Source organism: Gopherus flavomarginatus, unplaced genomic scaffold (assembly GCF_025201925.1).
Source record: "Gopherus flavomarginatus isolate rGopFla2 unplaced genomic scaffold, rGopFla2.mat.asm mat_scaffold_34_arrow_ctg1, whole genome shotgun sequence".
Taxonomy (NCBI): domain Eukaryota; kingdom Metazoa; phylum Chordata; order Testudines; family Testudinidae; genus Gopherus; species Gopherus flavomarginatus.
In genome coordinates, this window is record NW_026115061.1 from 5,563,373 (window position 1) to 5,584,396 (window position 21,024).

Genomic DNA, 21,024 nt, shown 5'->3' on the forward strand with positions numbered 1-21,024 from the left:
TAAAATGGACACTGGATACTTTAAAGGGCTATTTGGGGAAACTCTAAATGTCAATCCTCATTTTGGAGTTCTGGACAACCCATCTGTGAAATTGGGCATGTCCCTTTGGGAGATGACATTTCCTCCAGTCTAGTTAATATTTTGAAAGGGCAACTTTAATTCTTTTAATAGTGTCCAAAAGCCACATTGGGAGAGTCCTGTGCATGTCAAGGGCGATAGAGTAGCATGGTTGCCAGAGATGCCCAGCTTTTGGGTATGTGCTAATCCAGCTTTTTACTTCTGCCAATGCACATGGGTCTACAGTGTCCCAATGCAAGTCTGGCCTGTATTAACACCAAGGTGTTAGAGCAGGGTGGGGCTGGGAGTTAGGACTCCTGGGTTCTGTTCCAGTTGTGGGAGAGAAGTGGAGTCTAGTGGTTAGGAGTTAGAACTTCTTGTTTCTATCCCCTCTTCTGCGCAGGCAGTAGAGTCTAGGGGGCTGGGAGGCAGGACTACTGGATTCTATTCCTAATTCTGGGAGAAGTCTGTTTTCTAGTGGTTAGAACAGGTGGGACTGAAAATAAGGCTCCTGCAGTTGCTTCCCAACTCTGCCGTAGTTTCACTTTGCAGTGTTGTGGTAGCTATGTTGGTCCCAGGATATTAGAGGGATAAGGTGGGTGAGGTGATGTCTCTTTCACCAACAGAAGCTGGTTCAATAAAAAATAAGTTTTTGAGCTTGGTCCAGGTCTGGTCCAGAAGAAGAGCTCTTTCTATCTCAAAAGATTGTCTCTTACACATGTAAGCAGAGTCAGGATAAGCTCTACACTGACATCTGGTGGAAAGAATTTCAGAGAGTGTATTTGCATAGGCACGCCTACCCTATCCCAGACTCCCAAGCTGTGGGACTGCTTGGTGACAAATTGCTCACCCTCAGTTGGGTGGTACTGGCTAGACATGGGACATGGGTTCCAAAACCCAGAGAATTGAGAGAGGTTGGGGACAGGTATTTGTGCCTGGTGGGGTAGTCTCCTTGTGGAGCCAGAAGCACCAGTTCTACCCCCTCCTCTCTCCACTGTGGAATGTCAGAGTTGATTTTTTTATTCCCTTAAGAATTTAAATACAGGTTACTGAGCTGAAATCACTTTGGGCTAATGGTGCACTCGCAGTGGGGCTCCCCCGCTAAGAGCTGAGATCACTAAAGAGCTGAAATAACTGAGCTGAGAGCACTGAGTACTGTGCTAACTAGTGGGGGAGCCTGAAGATATGCTGTGGAACAGAGCGGCTGGTGGAGTGGAGCAGTTGTGGGGACGGCTGGAGCGGATCACGGGACAGCTGGTGGCAGCAGAGCGGCTGACAGAGCGGAGTAGCTGTGGGACGGGTGGAGCGGCCCACAGAGCGAGCGGAGCCGAGCAATTTGCAGAGAGAACTGGAGCAGCTCATGGAGCAGAGCAGCTGGTGGAGCGGAGCAGTTTCTGAGGACGGCTGGAGGAGCAGTGTGGAGCGGCTGGTAAAGCGGAGCAGTTCGTGGAGAAGGCGGAAGCAGAACCCATGGAGAGGCAGGGCAGTTGGCCCCGGACCACGTAAGGTGCCCCTTTCTATCCAGGCTGGGGGGGAGGGACCTCTACAGATAAACTCTCGAACTCTGGGGTGGCACTGACCAGAGACTTTTGGGTTGTTGGACTTTGGGGTGATTGGACTTAAAACCCTAAGGGGAAAAAGGACAGTGCCAAACGTACTTGGAGGTGGGTTTTTGTTTATGGTTTGTGTTATAACCCTGTTTGTGGTGTTTCTCCAATGGGATGCCGCATTAATTCCTTCCTTTATTAAAAAGATTTTGCTACACTCAGACTCCATGCTTGCGAGAGGGGAAGTATTGCCTCCTAGAGGCGCCCAGGGGGGTGTGGTATGTGAGTGTCCAAGGTCACTGGGTGGGGGCTCAAGCCGGTTATGCATTGTGTTACTGAAACGGAACCTCTGGATACTGAACCCGGCCCTTGTTGCTGCCAACTCAGAGGGGCAGAAGGGTTACATTTTTGGGGGCTCGTCCGGGATGCCTGGGTCAGTACTCCTCGCAAGCACCTGTTGAGTGTTCCACTGTAATGGGAAATAATTGTGTTTATATTTTGAGGAAACTACTGTTTGTATAATGGCTAATATGTCGGGTTTGTTGGGCTCCAGTCCTGCAGCCTCTAGCTCAGGGGCGGCAGATTCAGCCTATGATTGGGCAAACGCACTGGGGCATATATTGGAAAAGATTGTGTTGGCCTATGCTACATCGAACTCTTGTCGTAAGTTAAGGTTATTTGATGGGGAAGAGGAGTTTGAACTCTGGTCGGAGCATACTACTGAAATGCTGCGGGACTGGGCCATACCCGATGTAGAAAAGCGACGATGTCTAATAGAGAGCCTTAGTGGCCCAGCATTAGATGTAATTCGCACCCTGAAGCTCATTGACCCTGAGGTCAGTGTGAAGGACTGCCTAGAGGCCCTTGATAATACCTTTGGGAGCGTAGAGGGCCCTGAGGACAGTTACTGTAAATTCATTAATTCCCAACAGCAAAGGGGTGAGAAAATTTCAGCCTATATACAGAGGCTGGAGAGACTACTTCAGAGAGCTGTTATGAGGGGAGCAGTGACTGCTGAGCAGATGGATCAGACCAGACTGGCTCAAGTTGTAAGAGGGACTCAGTATCAGAACCCGATCCTACTTCACCTCCGACTAAGAGAACGGCAGGAACATCCCCCAAGTTACTCCCACCTGATAAAGGAAGTCAGGGAAGAAGAAGAAAGGCAGGCGGCCAGCGAGTGTTGGGAAGCCCAAACATTGGAACCAGCCAGCACGACGCCACCGCCAATGGCCAGTGTACTGATGGTGAGCACCACAGAGGAACTTGCCAAACAAATGCAAGTCCTGACAGAACGGATAGCTGAGCTGCAAAGCATCATTGACCAAGCTAAGATTTCCAGGAATAAGGAGCCTCAGACTGTGACAATAGAGAAGTCAGTATCTAGAGTCACTGTCCCACCTCGCCGAATGGGGAAAGGACAATTCTTTTGCTACCGGTGTGGTCAGGATGGGCACAGTGCTGCTAACTGCCATAAGGAAGAGAACCCCTCTTTAGTGTATGAAAAGCTGAGGATTAGTTGGAAGAGATCCAGTAGCTGTCAGAAGGTCCGGGGACAGAGACCACCTAGGCCTAGAGGATTTGAAGATTCCCCCAGAAGAGACCATCCAGCTGGGATCCCTGCAGGACTGATAGGGCCTCGAGCAGAGGTCATGGTGAGGATTGAAGGGGCGGAGTGTAAAGCCGTGCTTGACACTGGATCTCAAGTGACTATTATATTTCAGTCATTCTACCAACAGATGCTTAGGCACCTGCCCATACAGCCACTGACTGGCATTGGTCTGTGTGGCCTCAGCATGGATGAATACCCCTATCAAGGGTATGTCATAGTGCACCTGGAATTCCCAGAGGAGGTTGCTGGGGTAAGGCAAGAGGTAGACACCGCTGCCTTAATATGCCCTGACCCGAAAGGGACCTCTGATGTGTCTGTGCTGATAGGGACCAACTCCAGCCTCTTTAGGATACTGGCCGATTACTGCAGACAGCAAGCAGGAGACCAATATTTGAACACCTTGGTGATACACACACACTGTGCCGCGGCTTACAGAAAAATTGAGGACACAAGAAAAGTGATGCCTGATTTGCCAGTAGGAGCACTGAGGTATGCGGGCCCGGTCCCTTTAGTGGTGCCTGCCATGTCAGAAAAGGAGGTGATTGTCAGGAGTACCTGCCTAAAAGTCAGTAAGGGAACATTAGCTGTGGTAGAGCAGCCAACCAAGGGAGGGCTCCCAGAAGGAGTGCTGGTTCTCAGTGGAGTCATAACCCTACCTGTTGAAGCCCAGGAGGAGGTGACGAAACTGGTTGCTAATGAAACACGCCGTGATGTGTTTGTAAAACCAGGGCAGAAGATTGCAGACATCTTTGAGCCTGAAAGCGTTGTGAGACCCCAGTGTGAAGCTGAAGTTCCAATGATAGATCCTGCGAAGTTTGACTTCGGGGACTCACCGCTGTCTGAGGAGTGGAAGGATCGCCTGAGGAAGAAGCTTTGCGAGAGATCCAAGGTGTTCTCACTACATGAGTGGGACGTGGGATGTGCAAAGGGAGTGGAACACCATATCAGGCTACAAGATCCCCGACCCTTCAGGGAGAGGTCTAGGAGGATTGCCCTCTCTGAGATGGAAGATGTGCGCCATCATCTTCAAGAGCTGATCGCGAATGGTATCATCACAGAGTCACGAAGCCCCTATGCCTCACCCATTGTGGTCGTTCGTAAGAAGAGTGGAAAAATCCGGATGTGTATTGACTACCGCACCCTAAACAGGCGCACTACAGTTGATCAATACACCATGCCTCGAGTACAAGATGCCTTGGACTGTTTGCTGGGTAGTCAGTGGTTCTCTGTGTTGGATCTTCGGAGTGGATACTACCAGATCCCTCTGGGAGAAGAGGATAAGGAGAAGACAGCCTTCATCTGCCCGTTAGGGTTCTACCAGTTCGAACACATGCCACAAGGGATTTCTGGGGCCCCTGCCACATTTCAACGACTTATGGAAAAAGTCGTGGGAGACATGAATTTACTGCAGGTGTTAGTTTACTTGGATGACCTGATTGTGTTTGGAAGAACCCTGGAGGAACATGAAGAAAGACTTCTTAAAGTGCTCGATAGGTTGGAGGCATACGGTTTGAAGCTTTCAATCGATAAATGCCAGTTCTGCCAAACCTCAGTGAAGTATGTAGGTCACATCGTGTCCCAAGAGGGTGTGAGTACTGACCCCGATAAAATAGAAGCACTCATTACCTGGCCACGTCCCAGTAACTACAGAGAACTCAAGACGTTTCTTGGATTTAGTGGCTACTACCGCAGATTTGTGAAGAACTATGCTACGATTGTAAAACCTCTGAATGATCTTACCAGGGGATACCAGTCCAACAAGAACAAATCTAAGACCCAGAATAAGCGGAGGCCTCCAAAGCCTCCTTTGCAGAGACACTATGGCCCCTTCGAACCATTTGGGCCGTGGTGGGATGAAAGATGTGAGAGGGCTTTTCGGGAAATCATTACTTGCCTAACTCATGCTCCCATCCTAGTCTTTGCTGACCCAAGCAAACCGTTTATCCTGCATACTGATGCCAGTTTGGAGGGTCTGGGAGCAGTACTGTATCAGGAAGTGGAAGGCAAACGCAAACCGGTAGCCTTTGCCAGCCGAGGACTGTCTGACAGTGAAACTCGCTACCCCATCCACAAGCTGGAGTTCTTGGCCTTGAAATGGGCCATCACTGAGAAATTTCGAGACTACTTGTACGGTGCTAAGTTCCAGGTGTGGACAGACAACAACCCACTGACCTATGTGTTAACAAGTGCTAAATTGGATGCTACAGGCCAGAGATGGGTGGCCGCCTTGGCTAGCTATGAGTTCAGCATTCAATACCGATCGGGGAGGAGCAATGTAGATGCAGATGCCTTGTCCAGACGTCCGCAGGCACCTGATGTCGCTGTGATACCCACGGATGGCGTGAGAGCTATCTGCAGTGTGAGTCGCCGAGAGCCAGAGGCCCCTGAGAGCCTTCATGGATGTGTTGCTGAAGCTTTGGGCCTGCCCCCTGAATGCGTGCCTTCTGCTTCAGTGAACTATATTGCTTTGGACCAATCTCCCTTGCCAATGCTCAATGCAGCTGACTGGCAGGAAGCCCAGCTGCAAGATGTTGACATTTGTGATACACTACTTGCCAAAAGAGAGGGGCGAGGCCCAGCTGCGGTTGTCCCATCTACCCCAGAGGGTAAACTACTATTGAGAGAATGGACCAAACTGAAACTGATTCAGGGAGTGCTACACCACGTGACCACAGACCCTCCACAAAAGCAACGGAATCAACTAGTGCTGCCAAAAGAGTACAGAGCCCTGGCCATGAGGGCCCTGCATGATGACTTTGGACATTTAGGGATGGAGAGGATCCTGGAACTTATCCGCAGTAGGTTCTATTGGCCTCAGATGGCCGAAGATGTTCGCAGAAAATGTGACACCTGCGCTCGATGTGTTCAAAGGAAAACTCTGCCCACAAGGGCCGCATATCTGAAGAACATCACCAGCAACAAACCTCTGGAGCTGGTTTGCACTGATTTCTTGTCCTTAGAAGTAGACAAGAGGAATATTGGGAACATTCTAGTAGTGACCGACCATTATACGCGATATGCACAGGCATACCCCACACGTGATCAGAAGGCCACTACCGTCGCTCGAGTACTGTGGGAAAAATATTTCTCAGTTTATGGATTCCCAGCCCGGATACACTCAGATCAGGGACGAGATTTTGAGAGTCACCTTCTGAAGGAGGTGCTGAGGATAGCAGGTATTAAAAAGTCGAGGACAACGCCTTACCATCCACAAGGTGCCCCTCAGCCAGAGAGGTTCAACCGAACCCTATTGGATATGTTAGGGACTTTGCGGCCAGAGCAGAAGGCAACCTGGAGTCAACATGTTGCATTTCTGGTGCACGCCTACAATGCCACAAAGAACGATGCTACGGGGGTCACCCCATATCTCTTGATGTTTGGGCGAGAACCAAGACTACCCATAGATTTGTGCTTTGGTGTATCAGAGGATGGCGATAGCTATGAAACCCATCAGCAATATGTATCCCGACTACGAGAAAAGCTACGGGATGCTTATCACTTAGCTACGTCTGCAGCTCGGAAGAACGCAGACCGCAACAAACAGCGATATGATGCTAGGGTGCGTCTGCAAGAGCTCCAGCCAGGGGACAGAGTCCTGCTGCGAAATTTGGGTATTGCTGGCAAGCACAAGATAGCTGACAGATGGAAGGCAATACCTTACTTAGTGATGGAAAAGCTAGGAGACCTGCCGGTCTACAAGATCAAACCTGAAGAGGGTCCAGGGCAGACCAAAACCGTACATAGAAACCTTTTGCTTCCTGTGGGAGAATTGGTAGGCAGCCCTTATGAGATGGGCCACAACAGGGCAACTGGGCAGAACGAAGGTGCTGTACCAAAGCCGCCTTCCAACGTGGACAGCCGGCCTCCTGCAGCTAACCTACCCCTACTCAGCACATCTGACAGTGAGTCTGAGGAGGAAGACACAACCATGGTGTATCCTGGGATGAAGACAAGATTTCAGTCTCGATCCGCTGAATCAGAAGAGAGCACATCCTCTTCCGCCCTAAACCCTATGGCAGAAGTATTTAGGCCCATTCCTGACATCCCTGAGCCACTGGTGGGACCCCCGTGTAATGACTTACAAAGGCTTTTGGACAGTGGTGACATACAGATGGAGGATGTCCAGAGCACCTGAGACCCTCCACTGTTAGAACTAGAAATGCAGGGGCCTATGCCAGTACCCGAGGGGAACTCACAGGAAACCTCCCCATCCGTCACTCAAGAGGATGTCCCCTCTACCATAGCAATAGAGATCCTCAATAGGCGAGACAGGGTAATAAGACCAGTGAAACGGTTAACTTACGATGCACCTGGGGTGATTAGTGAGGAGCCTATACATTTAGCACACAGGTTTGTGAAAGCTAAAGTGGGCTATCTAATGCCTTTTGGAGGGGAGCAATAAGTTGGTATAGTAGGGAATGTGATTTGTCGGGACGACAAATTCTTGGCTGGGGGGAGGATGTAAGCAGAGTCAGGATAAGCTCTACACTGACATCTGGTGGAAAGAATTTCAGAGAGTGTATTTGCATAGGCACGCCTACCCTATCCCAGACTCCCAAGCTGTGGGACTGCTTGGTGACAAATTGCTCACCCTCAGTTGGGTGGTACTGGCTAGACATGGGACATGGGTTCCAAAACCCAGAGAATTGAGAGAGGTTGGGGACAGGTATTTGTGCCTGGTGGGGCAGTCTCCTTGTGGAGCCAGAAGCACCAGTTCCACCCCCTCCTCTCTCCACTGTGGAATGTCAGAGTTGATTTTTTTATTCCCTTAAGAATTTAAATACAGGTTACTGAGCTGAAATCACTTTGGGCTAATGGTGCACTCGCAGTGGGGCTCCCCCGCTAAGAGCTGAGATCACTAAGAGTTGAACTCACTAAAGAGCTGAAATAACTGAGCTGAGAGCACTGAGTACTGTGCTAACTAGTGGGGGAGCCTGAAGATATGCTGTGGAACAGAGCGGCTGGTGGAGTGGAGCAGTTGTGGGGACGGCTGGAGCGGATCACGGGACAGCTGGTGGCAGCAGAGCGGCTGACAGAGCGGAGTAGCTGTGGGATGGGTGGAGTGGCCCACAGAGCGAGCGGAGCCGAGCAGTTTGCAGAGAGAACTGGAGCAGCTCATGGAGCAGAGCAGCTGGTGGAGCGGAGCAGTTTCTGAGGACGGCTAGAGGAGCAGTGTGGAGCGGCTGGTAAAGCGGAGCAGTTCGTGGAGAAGGCAGAAGCAGAACCCATGGAGAGGCAGGGCAGTTGGCCCCGGACCACGTAAGGTGCCCCTTTCTACCCAGGCTGTGGGGAGGGACCTCTACAGATAAACTCTCGAACTCTGGGGTGGCATTGACCAGAGACTTTTGGGTTGTTGGACTTTGGGGTGATTGGACTTAAAACCCTAAGGGGAAAAAGGACAGTGCCAAACGTACTTGGAGGTGGGTTTTTGTTTATGGTTTGTGTTATAACCCTGTTTGTGGTGTTTCTCCAATGGGATGCCGCATTAATTCCTTCCTTTATTAAAAAGATTTTGCTACACTCAGACTCCGTGCTTGCGAGAGGGGAAGTATTGCCTCCTAGAGGCGCCCAGGGGGGTGTGGTATGTGAGTGTCCCAGGTCACTGGGTGGGGGCTCGAGCTGGTTATGCATTGTGTTACTGAAACGGAACCCCTGGATACTGAACCCGGCCCTTGTTGCTGCCAACTCAGAGGGGCAGAAAGGTTACACACAAAAAGAAGTTGATCCAGTAAATGCTACCACTTCACCCACTCTGACTCTCTATAGCTTCATTTTGTGATCTTGGGCTAGTCAATTGTGTGTGCAGGTTTTGAGGGGGAACTATATGGCTATTAAGGCAACTACTTGCAAAGTGTATTTGTAGTTTTCTGCAAGGCTCTCAGTGCAGGTTGGGGGTGCACTAATGGCAGTTTCACAGGTGCTGCCTTCAGAGGGATTATTTCCATTTGCCATTATAGGCTATGACATGGGCCAACATGGATTTCTGTTGTCCCACCAATACAGGGTTAGTGAATACCAATGGTGTCTGGTCACACATCTACACAGGATTCCTTGCTTTGGATGATGCACCTTTTGACAATGCAATTATGCCATGTTTTCCTGCCGTTGAGCGTGTGGTGTTTGCCGACAGAGTACTGCCATGAGTCCATATGGTGGATTTTATTCGTCCAAATTGGCACACGCCAACAGCATTTTATGCCATGGCAATACTGGGACTTTCTGTCTGGTAATGTGAGCTGGCTGACAACAGTGTGGCTTTTGGTCATTAAAGTGGCCTTGTTAGGGCACCCACCCACACTGGCTTGGCATGAGCCAACATCGCCGTAAGCGTGACAGGTGCCACAACGGGGCCTCGCAGCTTTGATAGGAGCCCACGTGGGATTATCGAGCAGCCGTTGGCGTTTTTCGGAGGGGTGTCCGGGGGGGGCCCATTGGCTTTGACAGAGCCAGGGAATCACAAAGGGCTGCGCCCTGCTGCCCTGAGGGGTGAATGTGACACACGTTTATATTTGGCGGCAAAGACTGACGGGTGTGGGGAGGGGCTCGTCTCCCCCAGGATAACGTGGGGGCGACTCGCTCATTGACCCGCAAACCGCGCAGCGGTTACAAACAATCCCTTCGGGCGGGAAAATCCCCCCCTCTGGCGAGTAAACCCCTCTCTGCGCATGCGCCGCTGCTTCCGCCCGCGTCCGCGTCCCCCTCCCCTCGCCGCAGAGCGTCCCGCCCCCGCCCGCACCGCGGCAGCTTCACCCTGCCGCTCCCGCGCCGCCCCCCCCAGAGCCGTTTGAGGGGAGGGCGGGGGAGGCCCTGAGACGTACCATTGTAGAGAGAGGGGGAAGGACCAGGAGCTGAGGTGGCGCAAATTCCATCTCGCTCTTGAGGCATAAAGACAAAATTCGCTTCAAAATCTCTTGACTAGAGGCTGGTGCCCAAAATGCGCCCAAAAGGGTCCCAGCTTGTTCACACCAAGCAGCCCGCTTCTGCGGAATGGTTCGGTCCGAAAGTCCCCGCCCGGCTTCTCTGCGCAGCCGCTGTGGGGGGAGGGCGCTGGGACGTGGTGCAGAGAGTGACCGCGGCGCCGCCTTCCCTGCCGGCAAGCCCAGGCAGAGCCGCCTGCTGCTGAGCTAGCGCCCTCCCCCTCCCCCTCCCCGGCTGCCTAGCGCCCAGCCCCACGTCAGCAGGGCCCCCCCCCGCCGGCTGCCTAGCGCCCAGCCCCACGTCAGCAGGGCCCCCCCCCCCCGGCTGCCTAGCGCCCAGCCCCCCGTCAGCAGGGACCCCCCCCCTCCGGCTGCCTAGCGCCCAGCCCCACGTCAGCAGGGCGCCCCCCCCCCCCCCCCGGCTGCCTAGCGCCCAGCCCCGCTGCCTAGCGCCCAGCCCCACGTCAGCAGGGCCCCCCCCCCCGGCTGCCTAGCGCCCAGCCCCCCGTCAGCAGGGTACCCCCCCCCTGCTGCCTAGCGCCCAGCCCCACGTCAGCAGGGACCCCCCCCACCGGCTGCCTAGCGCCCAGACCTCACGTCAGCAGGGCCCCCCCCCCCCCCGGCTGCCTAGCGCCCAGCCCCACGTCAGCAGAGTCCCCCCCCCCCCCGGCTGCCCGACCTGCTGCTGCCAGCCCCACGTCAATGGGGCACCCATGCTGCACCCCCTGCCTGACCCACATCATCAGGGCACCCGCCTGCCCGAGCCATGTCAACAGGGCACCCGTGCACCCACCCGCTGCCCAGCCAGTTTCAATAGGGCAGCCACGCATCCACTCCTGATCCACGGGAAAATGGCACTGACACATCTGCTCCCTGACCTGCAGCGAAATGGCATCCAGTTTCCCCATAAAGCCATGTCAAAAATGGTACCCACTGCAACATTTTTCAAAGTGGTTCCCAAGGCTTCCCCCACAAAAAAGCCAAGTCAAATCGGCACACACATGCCACCTCCACCCCAGCTCAAAATGATACCAAAGAGATTCCAATAAAAACTGTCAAAAAGACACCCAACATCCCACCTCTCAACCCCTATCAAAATGGCACCGCATAGGTTCCCCATATAAACCACACCAAAATGGCACCCACATTGCCCTCTCAACCCACATCAAAACAGCACCTCTAGGATCCCAACAACTGCCATGTCAAAACGGTGCTCATCTGCATGTTAGGGGCAATACATGAGCAACCATCTTTTTACTGACTCTACCTGCCTCCTGCACTGATGGGAGATGCTGCTGCTGGAAGGGGCCAGCTTTGAACTTGTGACAACTGGTGACTTTAGACTCCATTTCTCAGGATGCTAAAAGACATCCCTGTTTGTACTGGTCTCACCCCCCGCCCAAATAACCACGCCATAAAATAACTCCCCATGGATTCAACTACTCCCACCGCTGACTGCAAACCTTACCAGCTGGTTTGGGGGTTCAATACTGTTATATCTGGACGATTTTGTTAATTTGGATTTAACTTGGTGGCTTCTACATTTCATAGCTTCTGTAGGCTCAGCTTATTGCACACATCAGGGACTCCCTGCATCCCTCCATCTTCCCCCTGCCAGCAGTAATGGGTACATGCCTACTCCCACTTACCCCCATGCCAAGGTCCCCAAAGTTACCCTGTGGCAGGGGTTCTGTATGCTCCCATCTCTCTATAGCAGGGTCCCCCAATCTCCCCCTGCAATTGCAGGGACTCTCCCTGCACCTGATACCCCTCTGTGCCAGGAGTTGTGTGCCCCCTTCCCCCAAACTGGATTTGCCCCACTAGGTTCTGTACGCTCCCACCTCCCCTTCCTCCCCCCCCATACCAGGGGCTGTGTGCATGCCCCCACTTTCCCTATTATTGGTCTATGAGAAGCTATTTAGGGTGTCAAATGTTAAATTCTGGTGGTAGGACAGACAAATGAGCTAGGGGTATAGTTATGGTGGAAGGGGTTAATGGCTTCCATCCACCAGTTCTTTAGTCTATAGTCAATTGCAGAGTTGCTTGAAGCAGCAGCTGTGCTAAACAGCTGGCAAAGGCTCCATGTGTCAATCTGTCCCTCCTCCCATTTTCCCCAAAAATGAATAAGTTGCTGGCGCTCACCTCCTCAAACATTCCCACAAAAGTTGGAAATGATTGCATGCAGTGTTCAAAAGTTATCACATAGCATTTGTGTACTTGTCTGTACATATGTAATCAGAGACCTTCACCCTGTTAAAAAGCAATCACGTTAAAAGAATAAAATTGCAACTTCTCCCATAGTACGGAGTACAAATAAAAATAAAAACTGGAGAATTACAGATTTTTAGGATTCATGCTGGTTTAATGTTAAATACAGGATTTTGGGGAAATACTTGTTTCTTATGTTCAGCTGAACCCCCAAAAGCTAGTTCGAACTCTTGATGACCAAATGGCTCATGTTTTCTGGGATGGCTCTGGTTTTGAGGGTCCAGCTTGGCATCTCTGCTTGTGACACTGAAAATTTGTCCTGACTTCAACAGAACTCCCCTGGTTACCTAAACTCAAAACCACACGTTGCTGAATTTGGCTCACATAGCATTGCCTCTCAGCTCCATCTCTCTCACTGTCTCCCAGCTGTTCAGCACAACAGCTGCAAGATGTAGCAGGACTGCAGTGGTGGCTCCCAGGTCAATGGGAAAGGATCTATGGTTGTTTATTTGGGGTGAAGAGAAAACAGGATGATAGAGGATGCCAATATTCGAAGCAAGTAATAAAGATCTGAGCTCGTTTCAGAGGAGCGAGTGTGCACCTGTAGGGTGGGGGAGACATGGTTTAAATGCATTTAGGTTAAGATTTTCAAATCTATGGGATTTGCCTGTTAAAGTCCCATTATTTTTTTAAAATGGGAACCGGGTGTCCAAATCCTGAGTGCATCTGAAAATCTCAGCCTAACCTAAATGTTGTTGGTAGTAGACAACAGACAGTGGACATGGTGGAGTCAATTCATGGAAGAATGGAAAGTAATTTTGGACACAGCAGTAAATAGGTCAATGTTGGTTAACATCCTGATCCTCAATTTTGTACAAGTGCATAGATACTAGTGACTAGGAGTTTTAAAAATACATGGACAGATATTGTATTTCAGATATGAGATCAAGCCCTAACTTATTTCACAGAAAGGGCAACTGAAAATTGCCATGCATTAAAGATGAGATTTTCAAAGGAGCCTAAAGCAGTATGGCATCTAGCACCCTTAAATCTCCTGTGAAAATCCCAACTACAGCCACTATTGACCTGGGCTGAATTCAGACCAGTGGATTAGAGTTGAGAAAGCTCCATTTCCCCTAGTTCTACCACTGCCCTTTTGTACAAAAAACACCCAACTTTTATACGTCCATTTAATCTAGTTTTATTATTTATCCTGTTTTTAGCATAGCCTTTCCTGAACATAACTTCAAAGAGTCTTTGTAATGCAGATCGGAGATGGGGGAAATCTTTTAATCTTCAGGCCTCAAATTCTCTCTTACAGTTGATTCTGGTGGAGAGAAAGATACATTTTCCTTTCCTTTAGGGCTCATCTCAAATCATCCCTGTAAAGATAAAGGTTCACAAATGCAGAATGCAGCACACGGTTGTGTCTTGGAAACCAAGTTGGTGCACTGAAGCTAACTCCTCCCAGCTGAGGCCAGCATAGCTCCTAGTGCCTCAGTGCAGGCAATCTTTCAGGTCACATTGAAAAATTACTATCTGGTTACTATAGCCCACTGCCTAAAGTTTACAGAGCAATATGTACAGAGCAGGTTGTTTTTAAACCCTATTTCTGTCCCCAGAGTCCAGTCTCCTTCTGCCTCTTTGAGTATCTGACCCCGCAAAATTCAGAAGGTGCTAACGGACAGCCAAATCCATCCAAGAGCACCCTGAGTGAAGAAAGGCCAAGTGTAATCTGCGATGACACAAAATCCCACTGCCCATGGCTCGTGGCAGCAAGAGGAACGGTCATCGTGGCCACTCTTCCTTAAATGAACAGCTCTGAGAGCAAGAGGACTCCCCAGAAAGAACACCCCAAATAGCAAACCTTTACTAAGCAGTTACCTCAGTAAAGTTCTGCAGCAGGGAATTCCCGTTCATATGTGCAGAAAGATATGGCTTTCTGAAAGCACCTGCAGCTTCAGGCACTGAAAGGCAGCCTGGCAATGTTTGGAAGATCAGTTCAGAGACTGTTTGTCACTGAATGAGGAATGCATGATGCACCCTATGCCAGACATTTGTTAACTGCTGGAAAACTATGTCTACCATAATACCCCTTTTTTGTCCCACAAATTCCTCAATGGTGACACTGGCTGGGGTACCAATTTGGGACCACACTAAGAAACGGAATGGATACGAACTTCCTGCAGCACTTACATCTGTGATTCCTATAAGGATCCAGGGTGAGGAGGGAGAAGCGAAACCAGCCAATCTTGTCTTCAGAGTTCTTGCCCCTTCAGAAGCAAAGAGGAATTATTTCCGCTTCATGACCTTATTTATTAAAAGAGCATGCTACCAGCTAAAGGGAAAACTCACTTCCTTGTGTCTCTGTTCCTTCTTCATTTGCACAGAAACCAGATCCACGTTTCTGAAGAGGTCCCCTGGATCTGCTACTTATTCCCCTCACTGTCTGGGACTTTACATATGGTTGCACTGGAAACCATTAGAACATCAATTTCTTCCCCCCAAATCAGACTTCAGCTACAGGTGTTTGTTTCATTAGTCTGCTCTGGGCATGTGTGTAATCAAGGTAAATCAGGTGAAACACGGACTGAACATGCAGTTCATCACAGCAGACCCCTCCTAGTCCTAAAAGTGGCAATGTGGTTGCCCCTCCCACACACCAATCACCATGACTCTGAGACCTCAAGTGTTTGAGAATTTTAGCTGCTTCCTTACCCAACTTCCTCACGTTGCAACATGGACTCCCTGGCTTCCCAACTTCACCTGAAAGGCAGATAAAATCCCTGCATGCATAAACAGGGGAGTAGCTACTAGAAGCAAGGAGGTGATTTTTCCCCTGTATAAGTCACTGGTGAGTCCGATACTGGAATACCACATCCAGTTCTGGTGTCCAGATTTTAAAAACGACATTGAAAACTGGAGAGGGTTCAGAAATGAACCAGAAAAGTGATTCAGGGGCTGGAGAAAATGTCTGATAGTGAGACTTAAGAAGTTCAGTCTGTGTAGTTTAAATCAAGAAAAGGAAGCTTGAGAGAGGTGACCTATAGGTCCTGTAGGTCTCTTTAAGCTAGCGGAGAAAGGCAGAACCAAACCAATGGCTGGAAGTTAAAGCCAGGCACATTCAGATTAGAAATAACGCAAATGTTTCTAACAGTGAGGGTGACTGAACAAACTCCCAAGGGACGGTGGATGCTCCATTCCTTGCTGTCTTCCAATCCAGACTGAATTCTCTGGCCAGTATTAAACTGGAGATCAGACTAGGCAATCTAACGGTTCCTTCTGGCGTACGAAGATCTGGCTTTTCAATATGGCCAGACGAGCAGCTGCTAAGGACACAGCAGTTACAGACAAGGAAATGCCACAGTGAAGTTACCTGGAGACGTTGTGAGGCGAGAGTTAATGCAGGGAACTATTTTAAAGGACCATGCGGGGAGAACAGCTGAGTTTTAGAAAGGGGAAGGAGTCAAGGAGTCATAGTGGGGGTTACTAGGTGATGTTCTATGCCCCCTACAATGCAGGAAGTCAGCCTAGATGGCTATAATGGTCTTACACCTCCTGGCCTTAAACCTTGACCCCATCTACTACGGGAAATGCCCAGATTTCACTGCAGGCCCGAAATGGAAGCCACACAAGGAGTTAATGCTTCTCTCCTTCCTTGGTGTAGTGGGGTCTGCTGAGGGCACATGTGGCATCAGGGTGGATCAGGTGAAAGATCGACTGAACATACAGTTCATCATGGCAGACCCCACCCACGCCCTCAAACCCAGCTGCAACATCACCAATGGCAAAAAGAGGGGTCTCATGGGTCTGAGAAGAAACTTCTTGTAGGCTGGGTCTTCCCTCCACACCCACCCTCAAGATAGCCCCCATGCATCCAATTATGAGCTGCCTCATACAGTACTGCACTTCCCCCAATACTAAGTGTCTGTCCAAGGGGCACTCATTGTGCCACAAGAACGAGGACCTTACCCCAATATTTCTGGAGTCTGAGACATAGGAACATGGTCTCGCCATGGAAACTGAAGGATTAAAAAGTGCCTCAAGCACAGGGACAGTTGTGTGGTGACGGTTCTGGACTGGGCCATCTGGGCTCAGTTCTCAGCTCTGCCACAGACTCCCGGGTGACCTCAAACAAATCCTTTTAAATCTCAGATTTGGGTACCTAACTCCAGTGGGCTCCTTTGAAAATTTCAGTCTTCAGCTCTCTGTACCTCAGTTTCCCATCTGCAATGCTGATACTTCCTCTTTTCCATCCTTTATAACCTAAGTAGACAAAGCCAACAAAAATCTTTGTGACAAGGATGGTCTCTAATAAAGTGTCTGTACAAATCCTAGCACAGTAGAGCCTCTAGGCTACAGTGTAACACAGTTAATAAAACTGTGGATGGGCCCATCAAGTCAGGCATCCTGCCTCTAGCAACACATCCCTGGCTACTTCCTAAGAGACCAGAGCAAGCCCAGAACGTACAGGAGCTGATTCTCTGTATCTCAGCTCAGGTAGGCCATAAAACCACTCAGTCCCTTTTCTTCAAGGCCCTACTCAGTTGGAGGCACTTACCCTACAGTCCTTGGGGCTCAGGTCCAGGATGTTTCATTACAGACCATTTTCAAGATTCAGTTACAGTACTTAATTTTTCCACTTCAGCCCCGATCATTTCATGGGGCTGGGGAGTCAGTCTTCATCCTCAGCCTCTCCACAATCTGAAACGGGCAAAGAAACATTCATAAGAGCGCAACCAGCACAGCCTCTTCCTCTCTCCTAGTGTAGCAGCTACACCAGAGATCAGAGTTGCCACTGGACGCATCTATACCTAATTCCCAGCACACCACAGCCCAGTTCTATGGGAGCATATCTAGGCAGAAAGAGATAACACTATACATGGAGGGGAAAACAACAGGAGTAAAAGGAAATCACTTCTGGGGTGGAGGGAGGCAGTGAGCGCAAAGTGCAAGAGGAAAAGAGAGGGGAATATTTTAGCGGACAACTGGGTAAGCTCCCTTCTGATGCTTACAGAAGATCACATGGCCCTTTTAACATCCACAGTGAGCAGCCAGGATCTCAAATTTTGTTAAGGCCTCAAGCAAAAGACCGAACAGCTTCAGAGAGAAAGCATTAATTTATCTGCAGTGGCAGGAGGAAGAGATGAACCAGCCCTGGACAATGAAGACTTAAAATCTGAAGGCCTCAAGACATGTGAAGCCACAAGTCACTCCTACACTCCACTGCCACAACTGAACGGTGGATTGGCCAACACAGCTGGTAACAGATACTTTGATCAAGTCAGAGTTGAAAAACATCTGCTACATTACAAAGGCCAAAGCTGAAGGTTTGACACACCTCAGCCTGCACTATTTGGGGGAAGGGAGATAGATCAGGGCAGGATTAGGCCTGCCTGACCACCTAACAGGAATACCCTGGAGTCCTCTCTCCAGGTTGGAAATTTGAGGTCTTGCTAAAGCACTTAGAGAGGTAGCCAAATAGAACTCAGAAGTCCTGACTCCCAGTCCCCCTTCTCTACAACTAGAAGTGAGTTCCCCTTGCTCTAACCACTAGTCCACACTCCCCCAGAGTTGGGAATAGAACCCAGGAGTCCTAACTCCCCCCCCCCGTTCTAACCCATTAGAGTTGTCCTTAGATTTTGCCAGTTTTGCTGTTATGTAGTGTTTAACCCCCTGGGCAGGGATTCTCCATTCCTCTGTAAAAAGCCAATCTCATACCAGCTCACTGAGCCCCATATCTGGAACGTGCCATTTCTTCAAAGCAACTGTTTCCTCCCAGCTCATCATTTCCATTTTCAGCCTAAAATGAAGAGATACCAACAGTGGTTTAGGATACACAGACCAAAACATGGCAACCAGACCACATCCAACCCTGCCATAGCTATGTCAGAAAATTGATTTGTAAAAGTTACAGTAGAGACAAGATTGTAAAAGCCTTCACAGCAGGATGTTCCCACCTTTAGGAGTAAGCAGCAGCAAGTCACCAATAATGCAGAAGCTATACCCACTAAAATTAATACAGTAATAAGGGTTTGTCCTTCTCTAACTCCTTTCTTCCAAAAATCTCCAACAAAGGCTTTCAGAAAAGTCTAAGGGAATTAGGCACCTTACTTATCCCCTTAGGCTCCTCTAACAATCCCAGCCCAAGTGCTTTACAAATATTAAGTCTCATCCACCCTGTGAAGTCAATATCATCCCCACTGTATAGCTGGGGAAACTAAGGCACAGAGTGGCAAATCACTTGCCTAAGGTCACACAGTGAGAGGCAGAGCCATGAACAGTACCAAATAAAGGTCAATCTCAATTCACACTTCTCTAATAAGTAAGCCTCACCTCCTCCCAGCACCAGAAACAGAGCTCCCGTTGTCAACTATCTGAGCACCTCACAATTTCTTCCCGGTAATGTAGGGCATTGCTATTATCCACATTTTACAGATGGGGAATTGAGGCAGAGGGCCAGTTTTTTAAATGTCTGTGCGCACCTAAAGAGGCAGATTGAAATCAGTAGGGGTTAGGCGCCTAGGCACTTCTGAACATCTCACGATGTAAGGAACAGGGGGAGGGATAGCGCAGTGGTTTGAGCATTGGCCTGGTAAGCCCAGGGTTGTGAGTTCAACCCTTGAGGGGGCCACTTGGGGATTGGTCCTGCTTTGAGCAGGGGGTTGGATTGGATGATCTCCTGAGGTTCCTTCCAACCCTAAGAATCTGTGATTCTATAGTCTGCATCTTTAGGTGCCCAAGTACCTACACAAATCTGGCCCAGAGAGACTAAAACTTGCACAAGGTCACACAAGATGTTTGTGGTGGAGCAGGATATTAAGCCCATGTCTCTCAAATCCCAGTCTAGCACCCTAATTGCTGGTGCATCCTTCCTCTCAGCCAAAAGGCTTTACACTTCCAGTCTCAGCTCTTCCTGATTTACTTTGGGATTTTTAAAACTAGACTGAACAAAGTGATAGAAAGCAGACTGTAGGGAACAATCCTGCACTAACCCCAAGACGACAGGCCTGTTAGGCCACACATTCTACCTAGCTCTAACCTTCTGTGTTAGAATAATCCTTAACTGAACCCATTACTGCCCTGAATCAGCCTCCAGACTTTATCCCGCTGCCTCACTTGCAGATCCAACCCCAAAGCAGGACAGAGAACTGTTCTGTTAAAGCCCGGCTGCTGCCAGCCTATGGCCTTTGCATTCTGTATCTGAAATCCTTTGAGGCTTCACAGATACTGGGCTCTTGGGTATCTTTCTAACCTGCATAAAAGTTGTTGGCTTTCTTTATCGTGGTAGGTGCTACAGATCAGGTAAAAGTTGCAGTCTGGGATCACTCACAGGTTATGAAGTACCCAACCACTAGTAGCTAATAAGATATCAAAACCAACAACATTTGATAATTTGCTCTTTTTCTAGGAACTCCCATCTAAAGATTTGAGTGTTTTACAATCATGAATTAATCAAGCATCACATGCTTCCTATGAAGTATTATTCACATTGTACAGGTGAGGAAACTGAGGTACAGAGGGGCAAGGGCAAAGTGGCTTGCTCAGCGTCACCCCTGGGATAGCATCAGAGCCAACAGTCAGGAGTCCTGGCTCCCAGCCCACCAGCCATTAGACCCCACTACGCTCCCAGGGCTGTGGTAGAACCCAGGAGTCTTAACTCCCTGCTCACCCACCCCCATCATGAAACTGCTTTTTTAAAAGGGGGTCTGGATGGCACGTGGGGTTCGGCAAAGCAGGTGGGGGTTTTACCACTGGAGTCAGATTGGGCTCAAGACAGCCTCTGAATTCCACCCTGTGTTTCAAAACCAGCAGAGCTCGCTCAACTTTCTTCTCTGTAATGGAGCTTCCATGTATTTACTTCAGCGGTGCAGCATGCAGTTTATAAAGTGGGGAGAATAGCCAGGCCAAAACTGAGGCCTGGAGTCACCTTCAACTCCCACACTCTCCCCCAGTACCAGCAGCAGCATTTTTGAACACCAAGTCAAACCCACTTCTGGCTCACTCCACACCCCTGAAGAGACTGCTAGAACTCGCAGCAGAAGGCACCTTGCTAACCCAGCCTGCCTCTGCAGCAGGGACATTCTTTGTTCAGCCTTCACCAGCTCATCCACCACGTAGTTTTTCCTCTTAAAAACAGATCTGTATATAAAAACATCTGCTGCTGTTTATGATGGTTTGCCTATGGCAGGAGGAGTGGATCTCAGGGCTTTGCTCTCTACTCACAGCTCTGGAAGGGAATCTGCTGGAGTAAAGGGCAGAATTAAGCATCACTACTCCTGCCTTAGCTTCCGAGCTCGACAGCACCCTCCCTAGGTGCCCTGAAACGAGTAATCAATCATACAGGGGCAGGGAGAAGAGAAAGAGATAAACTCATTCTACAGCAGGTGTGACTTCATGCAGACCTGAAGAGGATCACTGCAGACATACAGTAATTTATTAAAACACAGGAACAAATCATGCAGTCTGTTTCACCCAGGGACTGCAAAGTCAACGGGGATTTCAGGGTTGTTGCTGAAGATCACACAGCACCAGTTTTAACAAATCACTTTCCCACTAATCCCCTGTCTTTGGCCCTACCTAAAGGGGTGGCCTATGGATTCTGAATTCAACAGCCCTAAGGCCAAATTCAATCCAGGGGAAAATCTTTCTCCACCACATACAGTTTAACTACATTTATTCC

The 21,024-nt window shown here is 49.7% G+C and overlaps 1 long non-coding RNA gene and 3 other non-coding genes across 7 annotated transcripts; all 4 read right to left on the reverse strand.

Annotated features, from left to right (window-relative positions):
- Positions 1–13,526: 13,526 nt before the first annotated feature.
- Positions 13,527–20,590, reverse strand: LOC127042228 (uncharacterized). Of its 4 annotated transcripts, none has more exons than XR_007771875.1 (6): positions 18,063–18,643; positions 16,903–17,045; positions 16,507–16,607; positions 14,697–15,107; positions 14,538–14,614; positions 13,527–13,723 (listed from the first exon to the last, which is right to left on the reverse strand). It is a non-coding gene; the product is annotated as an uncharacterized LOC127042228 (long non-coding RNA). The 4 variants fall into 4 exon arrangements; XR_007771872.1 differs by having other exon boundaries at positions 15,060–15,107; positions 18,063–18,618; XR_007771873.1 differs by lacking the exon at positions 16,507–16,607 and having other exon boundaries at positions 15,060–15,107; positions 18,063–18,618.
- Positions 13,988–14,135, reverse strand: LOC127042258 (small nucleolar RNA SNORA79). Its single transcript, XR_007771908.1, has one exon. It is a non-coding gene; the product is annotated as a small nucleolar RNA SNORA79 (small nucleolar RNA).
- LOC127042259 (small nucleolar RNA SNORD126) lies at positions 14,882–14,959 on the reverse strand. Its single transcript, XR_007771909.1, has one exon. It is a non-coding gene; the product is annotated as a small nucleolar RNA SNORD126 (small nucleolar RNA).
- LOC127042260 (small nucleolar RNA SNORD126) lies at positions 16,012–16,089 on the reverse strand. Its single transcript, XR_007771910.1, has one exon. It is a non-coding gene; the product is annotated as a small nucleolar RNA SNORD126 (small nucleolar RNA).
- Positions 20,591–21,024: the final 434 nt, after the last annotated feature.